Below are 9,294 nucleotides of genomic sequence, written 5' to 3' on the forward strand. Positions count from 1 at the left end.
ACCACACCAGACTAGGGCTGTCATGGTGACCGTATTACCACCACACCAGACTAGGGCTGTTACTGTGACCATATTACCACCACACCAGACTAGGGCTGTCATGGTGACCGTATTACCACCACACCAGACTAGGGCTGTTACTGTGACCGTATTACCACCACACCAGACTAGGGCTGTCATGGTGACCGTATTACCACCACACCAGACTAGGGCTGTTACAGTGACCGTATTACCACCACACCAGACTAGGGCTGTTACAGTGACCGTATTACCACCACACCAGACTAGGGCTGTTACTGTGACCATATTACCACCACACCAGACTAGGGCTGTTACAGTGACCGTATTACCACCACACCAGACTAGGGCTGTCATGGTGAACGTATTACCACCACACCAGACTAGGGCTGTTACTGTGACCATATTACCACCACACCAGACTAGGGCTTTTATGGTGACCGTATTACCACCACACCAGACTAGGGCTGTTACTGTGACCATATTACCACCACACCAGACTAGGGCTGTTACTGTGACCATATTACCACCACACCAGACTAGGGCTGTCATGGTGACCGTATTACCACCACACCAGACTAGGGCTGTCATGGTGAACGTATTACCACCACACCAGACTAGGGCTGTTACTGTGACCATATTACCACCACACCAGACTAGGGCTTTTATGGTGACCGTATTACCACCACACCAGACTAGGGCTGTTACTGTGACCATATTACCACCACACCAGACTAGGGCTGTTACTGTGACCATATTACCACCACACCAGACTAGGGCTGTCATGGTGACCGTATTACCACCACACCAGACTAGGGCTGTTACTGTGACCATATTACTGCCACACCAGACTAGGGCAGTTATGGTGACCATATTACCACCACACCAGACTAGGGCTGTCATGGTGACCATATTACCACCACACCAGACTAGGGCTGTTACTGTGACCATATTACCACCACACCAGACTAGGGCTGTTACTGTGACCATATTACCACCACACCAGACTAGGGCTGTCATGGTGACCGTATTACCACCACACCAGACTAGGGCTGTTACTGTGACCGTATTACCACCACACCAGACTAGGGCTGTTACTGTGACCATAATACCACCACACCAGACTAGGGCTGTTACAGTGACCATATTACCACCACACCAGACTAGGGCTGTTACTGTGACCATATTACCACCACACCAGACTAGGGCTGTTACTGTGACCATATTACCACCACACCAGACTAGGGCTGTCATGGTGACCGTATTACCACCACACCAGACTAGGGCTGTTACTGTGACCGTATTACCACCACACCAGACTAGGGCTGTTACTGTGACCATAATACCACCACACCAGACTAGGGCTGTTACAGTGACCATATTACCACCACACCAGACTAGGGCTGTTACTGTGACCATATTACCACCACACCAGACTAGGGCTGTTACTGTGACCATATTACCACCACACCAGACTAGGGCTGTTACGGTGACCGTATTACCATCACACCAGACTAGGGCTGTCATGGTGACCGTATTACCACCACACCAGACTAGGGCTGTTACTGTGACCATATTACCACCACACCAGACTAGGGCTGTTACTGTGACCATATTACCACCACACCAGACTAGGGCTGTTACTGTGACCATATTACCACCACACCAGACTAGGGCTGTTACAGTGACCGTATTACCACCACACCAGACTAGGGCTGTTACTGTGACCATATTACCACCACACCAGACTAGGGCTGTTACTGTGACCATATTACCACCACACCAGACTAGGGCTGTTACTGTGACCATATTACCACCACACCAGACTAGGGCTGTCATGGTGACCGTATTACCACCACACCAGACTAGGGCTGTTACTGTGACCATATTACCACCACACCAGACTAGGGCTGTCATGGTGACCGTATTACCACCACACCAGACTAGGGCTGTTACAGTGACCGTATTACCATCACACCAGACTAGGGCTGTTCCTGTGACCATATTACCACCACACCAGACTAGGGCTGTTACTGTGACCATATTACCACCACACCAGACTAGGGCTGTTACAGTGACCGTATTACCACCACACCAGACTAGGGCTGTTACTGTGACCATATTACCACCACACCAGACTAGGGCTGTTACTGTGACCATATTACCACCACACCAGACTAGGGTTGTTACTGTGACCATATTACCACCACACCAGACTAGGGCTGTTACTGTGACCGTATTACCACCACACCAGACTAGGGCTGTTATGGTGACCGTATTACCACCACACCACACTAGGGCAGTTATGGTGACCGTATTACCACCACACCAGACTAGGGCTGTCATGGTGACCATATTACCACCACACCAGACTAGGGCTGTTATGGTGACCATATTACCACCACACCACACTAGGGCAGTTATGGTGACCGTATTACCACCACACCAGACTAGGGCTGTCATGGTGACCATATTACCACCACACCAGACTAGGGCTGTTATGGTGACCATATTACCACCACACCAGACTAGGGCTGTCATGGTGACCGTATTACCACCACACCAGACTAGGGCAGTTATGGCGACCGTATTACCACCACACCAGACTAGGGCAGTTATGGTGACCGTATTACCACCACACCAGACTAGGGCAGTTATGGTGACCGTATTACCATCACACCAGACTAGGGCTGTCATGGTGACCGTATTACCACCACACCAGACTAGGGCTGTTACTGTGACCATATTACCACCACACCAGACTAGGGCTGTTACTGTGACCATATTACCACCACACCAGACTAGGGCTGTTACTGTGACCATATTACCACCACACCAGACTAGGGCTGTTACAGTGACCGTATTACCACCACACCAGACTAGGGCTGTTACTGTGACCATATTACCACCACACCAGACTAGGGCTGTTACTGTGACCATATTACCACCACACCAGACTAGGGCTGTTACAGTGACCGTATTACCACCACACCAGACTAGGGCTGTTACTGTGACCATATTACCACCACACCAGACTAGGGCTGTTACTGTGACCATATTACCACCACACCAGACTAGGGCTGTTACTGTGACCATATTACCACCACACCAGACTAGGGCTGTTACTGTGACCGTATTACCACCACACCAGACTAGGGCTGTTATGGTGACCGTATTACCACCACACCACACTAGGGCAGTTATGGTGACCGTATTACCACCACACCAGACTAGGGCTGTCATGGTGACCATATTACCACCACACCAGACTAGGGCTGTTATGGTGACCATATTACCACCACACCACACTAGGGCAGTTATGGTGACCGTATTACCACCACACCAGACTAGGGCTGTCATGGTGACCATATTACCACCACACCAGACTAGGGCTGTTATGGTGACCATATTACCACCACACCAGACTAGGGCTGTCATGGTGACCGTATTACCACCACACCAGACTAGGGCAGTTATGGTGACCGTATTACCACCACACCAGACTAGGGCAGTTATGGTGACCGTATTACCACCACACCAGACTAGGGCAGTTATGGTGACCGTATTACCACCACACCAGACTAGGGCTGTTACTGTGACCGTATTACCGCCACACAGGCAGTCACGAGTCATGAAGACAGTCAAATGTAGTCATGGTAACTAGGCTTCTCCAAGCTCTGATGCTGCTGCTGGTCATTAGTAGCCAACCAAACTTGCTAACTGCCTGGTACTCGGCACTCTATTGTCCCTCTAATCACTCAATGCGATATGTGATCAAAAATCAAACCAAACACTTCATGAGAGCCCATGAGCTCCTTTTGCACCACATTTCTGTATTCTATGCCTACTATATTTATTTATCATCTTTCCTGATGTTAAGCACATTGCTTCCCTTTACAACATGAGTATAGCCTACCGGGCTGACATGAAAATGAACCCCGGGAAAAGCTACCCCCATTCGCTGTTGAAGTGCATACTGTAGATGACATGTAGTTTGCTCCCCTGTTTTGAGACAGGTGCATGACACTGGTCCATTCTAAATAAAAACAAATGTCACACATATATTATTTATTATAGGTAAAGACAATATTAAGTCAATAATGTTCTGATGGGTTTTAATATTAGCCTATCACTTGTGAGTTATATATTATCACTTATGATATGTTTTAATAAGGTTAGTATCACACCTCATGTAGCCTAGCACATAGTCCTGTATGTTTTAATAAGGTTAGTATCACACCTCATGTAGCCTAGCCCGTAGGTCTATATGTTTTAATAAGGTTAGTATCACACCTCATGTAGCCTAGCACATAGTCCTGTATGTTTTAATAAGGTTAGTATCACACCTCATGTAGCCTAGCCCGTAGGTCTATATGTTTTAATAAGGTTAGTATCACACCTCATGTAGCCTAGCCCATAGTCCTGTATGTTTTAATAAGGTTAGTATCACACCTCATGTAGCCTAGCCCATAGTCCTGTATGTTTTAATAAGGTTAGTATCACACCTCATGTAGCCTAGCCCATAGTCCTGTATGTTTTAATAAGGTTAGTATCACACCTCATGTAGCCTAGCCCATAGTCCTATATGTTTTAATAAGGTTAGTATCACACCTCATGTAGTCTAGCCCATAGTCCTATATGTTTTAATAAGGTTAGTATCACACCTCATGTAGCCTAGCCCATAGTCCTATATGTTTTAATAAGGTTAGTATCACACCTCATGTAGCCTAGCCCATAGTCATATATGTTTTAATAAGGTTAGTATCACACCTCATGTAGCCTAGCCTGTCGGTCTATATGTTTTAATAAGGTTAGTATCACACCTCATGTAGCCTAGCCCATAGTCCTATATGTTTTAATAAGGTTAGTATCACACCTCATGTAGCCTAGCCCGTAGGTCTATATGTTTTAATAAGGTTAGTATCACACCTCATGTAGCCTAGCCCGTAGTCCTGTAAGGTTAGTATCACACCTCATGTACCCTAGCCCATAGTCCTGTAAGGTTAGTATCACACCTCATGTAACCTAGCCCATAGTCCTGTAAGGTTAGTATCACACCTCATGTAACCTAGCCCATAGTCCTGTAAGGTTAGTATCACACCTCATGTAACCTAGCCCATAGTCCTATAGGTTAGTATCACATCTCATGTAACCTAGCCCATAGTCCTATAGGTTTGAATAAGGTTTGTATCACAACTAAAGTGGCCAAATAACTTCTTAAAATTAAACACGTTAATCTGCTTTACAAGGGGTATAGAGCCTAACTGGCATACATAAGCAGTGTGTGAATTTCAAGTTTGGGGAAGATAATTTTCACCATAGAAAATGCACCTTTATAATAAAAGCATTACAAGCATAATCACATTGATGGTCACTTTTGATAATGTTGTTTTCCTGCTGATGGAACATTCACACTTATAGCCTGCTACCATGTGCACATTGCTGCACTTATAATGTCAAGAAATAGCCAGTATTTCAAGCTAAACATTCTGATCTGTTGCGTCAAGCTCATTGCATAAAACATTATTTTTTTATGCTAGTGGTTGTATTAATTTAGGATCAATCAATTTCTACAACTATCCCAGACTTTGTTTGGAATATTTATTTTTCACACAGAATAGAATAGGTCAACTTTTGTACTAATGGGGATAGTTGATTGACATAGGCTAGTGCTTTTGCTGTTCGTTATGCCTCACACATCTTGTTGGCTGACAAAAAAATAAATGTGGACAGTTCTTCCAATATCTTCAATATGCACCTGGGAATTGGATAAGGACACGCGCAGTTGTGTTCCCGATGTGTCTGTCTTCATTTGACAGAGAGTCATGTGAGAGCTTCAGATTGCACAGCAAAAGGCATGTCTTTTTTTAGGGTGCATTACGGCCACAAAGGGGATGCCACAGTGAAAATCGAGGCATTATCAAGTGCTTGTCACATTGTGAATGAGAGACTGATATAGTGTGTACAGCCTGCGCAAAAAAAACAAAGCAGAGCTTATGCCTTTTTTTTTTCCAAACCATCATTAGTCTCATCATGCAGCCTTACAATAAAATCAACATATAGCCCAACGTTTGTAGAACAACTAAAGTTACATTAATAACTCTAAATGAAGCATATAGGAGGACCTATTTCTTTGTTAACCGCTCATCACAGAATATCTGCATGTGCGCACAAAATATTTCAGTTTTATTCAGCTTTTTTCAATTGTATTCTTCATACTACGTGTCTCAACACTATACACGTCAGCTACTACAGTGACTGAAAGGACTGCAACACTTAACAAAGAGCTGCAGTTAGTTTCAGTGTCAATTCTCCCCAAGGAGATGTGGGTGTGGAGTCAGGCGCAGGAGAAATGAATTCCAAGGAAAAGGGCGTTTTATTTAACTATTTCAAAAAAACAACAGGACACCGGACTACAGTAGCAGCCACGAAAACCCCACTCAGACACAGTCCAGGGAAAACCCACCTGTCGAACATGAGCTAATAAAACGAAACCCAAAACTCACACAAAACCCCAAAGGAAATGTCGAATTAAATACCCCCCCCCCCCCTAATTAACCAACATGAAACCAGGTGAAACACAAAACAGACATAACCAAAAGAAAAGGAAGAAGGATCGGTGGCAGCTAGTAGACCGGCGACGACGACCTCCAAGCGAGAGGAGCCCCCTTCGGTGGCAGCTAGTAGACCGGCGACGACGACCTCCAAGCGAGAGGAGCCCCCTTCGGTGGCAGCTAGTAGACCGGCGACGACGACCTCCAAGCGAGAGGAGCCCCCTTCGGTGGCAGCTAGTAGACCGGCGACGACGACCTCCAAGCGAGAGGAGCCCCCTTCGGTGGCAGCTAGTAGACCGGCGACGACGACCTCCAAGCGAGAGGAGCCCCCTTCGGTGGCAGCTAGTAGACCGGCAACGACGACCTCCGAGCGAGAGGAGCCCCCTTCGGTGGCAGCTAGTAGACCGGCGACGACGACCTCCAAGCGAGAGGAGCCCCCTTCGGTGGCAGCTAGTAGACCGGCGACGACGACCTCCAAGCGAGAGGAGCCCCCTTCGGTGGCAGCTAGTAGACCGGCGACGACGACCTCCAAGCGAGAGGAGCCCCCTTCGGTGGCAGCTAGTAGACCGGCGACGACGACCTCCGAGCGAGAGGAGCCCCCTTCGGTGGCAGCTAGTAGACCGGCGACGACGACCTCCAAGCGAGAGGAGCCCCCTTCGGTGGCAGCTAGTAGACCGGCGACGACGACCTCCAAGCGAGAGGAGCCCCCTTCGGTGGCAGCTAGTAGACCGGCGACGACGACCTCCAAGCGAGAGGAGCCCCCTTCGGTGGCAGCTAGTAGACCGGCGACGACGACCTCCAAGCGAGAGGAGCCCCCTTCGGTGACAGCTAGTAGACCGGCGACGACGACCTCCAAGCGATAGGAGCCCCCTTCGGTGGCAGCTAGTAGACCGGCGACGACGACCTCCGAGCGAGAGGAGCCCCCTTCGGTGGCAGCTAGTAGACCGGCGACGACGACCTCCAAGCGAGAGGAGCCCCCTTCGGTGGCAGCTAGTAGACCGGCGACGACGACCTCCAAGCGAGAGGAGCCCCCTTCGGTGGCAGCTAGTAGACCGGCGACGATGACCTTTGGTGGAAGGCGTGACATTCAGAGTGGGTGGTAAGGAAGAAGTTAGCCCTAAATGTTTCTAAACCTAAAACCATTGTATTTGGGACAAATCTTTCACTAAACCCTAAACCTCAACTACATCTTGTAATAAATCATGTGGAAATTGAGCAAGTTGAGGTGACTAAACTGCTTGGAGTAACCCTGGATTGTAAACTGTCATGGTCAAAACATGTTGATACAACAGTAGCTGAGATGGGGAGAAGTCTGTCCATAACAATGCACTGCTCTGCCTTCTTAACAACACTATCAACAAGGCAGATCCTACAGGCCCTAGTTTTGTCAGACCTGGACTACTGTTCAGTCATGTTGTCAGGTACCACAGAAAAGGACTTAGGAAAATTGCATTTGGCTTAAAACGGCAGCACAGCTGGCCCCTGTCTGTACACAGAGAGATAACATTAATAACATGCATGTCAATCTCTCCTGGCTCAAAGTAGAGGAGAGATTGACTTCATCACTAGTTGTATTTGTGAGAGGTATTGACATGTTGAATGCACTGAGCTGTCTGTTTGAACTACTGCCGCACAGCTCAGACACCCATGCATACCCCACAAGACATGCTACCAGAGGTCTCTTCACAGTCCAGAACAGACTATGGGAGGCACACAGTACTACATAGAGCCATGACTACATGGAACTATATTCCACAACAAGTAACTGTGATGCAAGCAGTACAATTAGATTTAAAAACAGACACAAAAAAAAACACCTTATGGAACAGCGGGGACTGTGAAGCAACCCAAACATCGGCACAGACACATGCATACACACACACACACACACACACACGATAACATACACACTATACACACACACATGGATTTAGTACTGTAGATATGTGGTAGTGGTGGAGTAGGGGCCTGAGGGACAGTGTGTTGTGAAATCTGTGAATGTATTGTAATGTTTTTAAAATGGTATAAACTGCCTTAATTTTGCTGGTCACCAGGAAGAGTAGCCTTGGTAGCAGCTAATTGGGATTCATAAGAAATACACAAACAAAAATACTATAAAATAATATAAAATGGCCTCCCGAGGGGCGCAGTGGTCCTAGTCAATGCATCACAGTGCTACTAGAGAGCCTGGTTCGAGTCCAGGCTCTGTCGCAGCCGGCCACAACCGGGAGACCCATGCGGCAATGCACAAGTGGCCCAGCGTTGTCCGGGTTAGGGAAAGGTTTGGCAGGGATGATCCCCGCAGGGATGTTCATTGTGCGCTAGTGACTCCTGTGGCGGGCCGGGCACAATGCACACTGACACGGTCGCCAGGTGGACTTGGTGCGGTTGGCTTCCCGGGTTAAGTGGGCATTGTGTCAAAAAGTAGTGCTGCTTGGCTGTGTTGTGTTTCGGAGGACGCACGGCTCTCGACCTTCGCCTCTCCCGAGTCCGTATGGGAGTTGCAGCGATGAGACAAGACTGTAACTACCAATACCACGAAATTGGGGAGAAAAAGTGGTCCTATAATACAACAATTATAATAACAATATAAAATAATGCCACGGAATTCTAAGTAAATCTTGTCTTCTAAATTAACTAATGTAGCCCACAGACATATGGTATCGCCAGATCTAACATAAAGACAACTCAGACTATGCTATTCTGTTCTTCTGAAATATAG

This window comes from Oncorhynchus mykiss, chromosome 15, assembly GCF_013265735.2.
Source record: "Oncorhynchus mykiss isolate Arlee chromosome 15, USDA_OmykA_1.1, whole genome shotgun sequence".
Taxonomy (NCBI): Eukaryota; Metazoa; Chordata; class Actinopteri; order Salmoniformes; family Salmonidae; genus Oncorhynchus; species Oncorhynchus mykiss.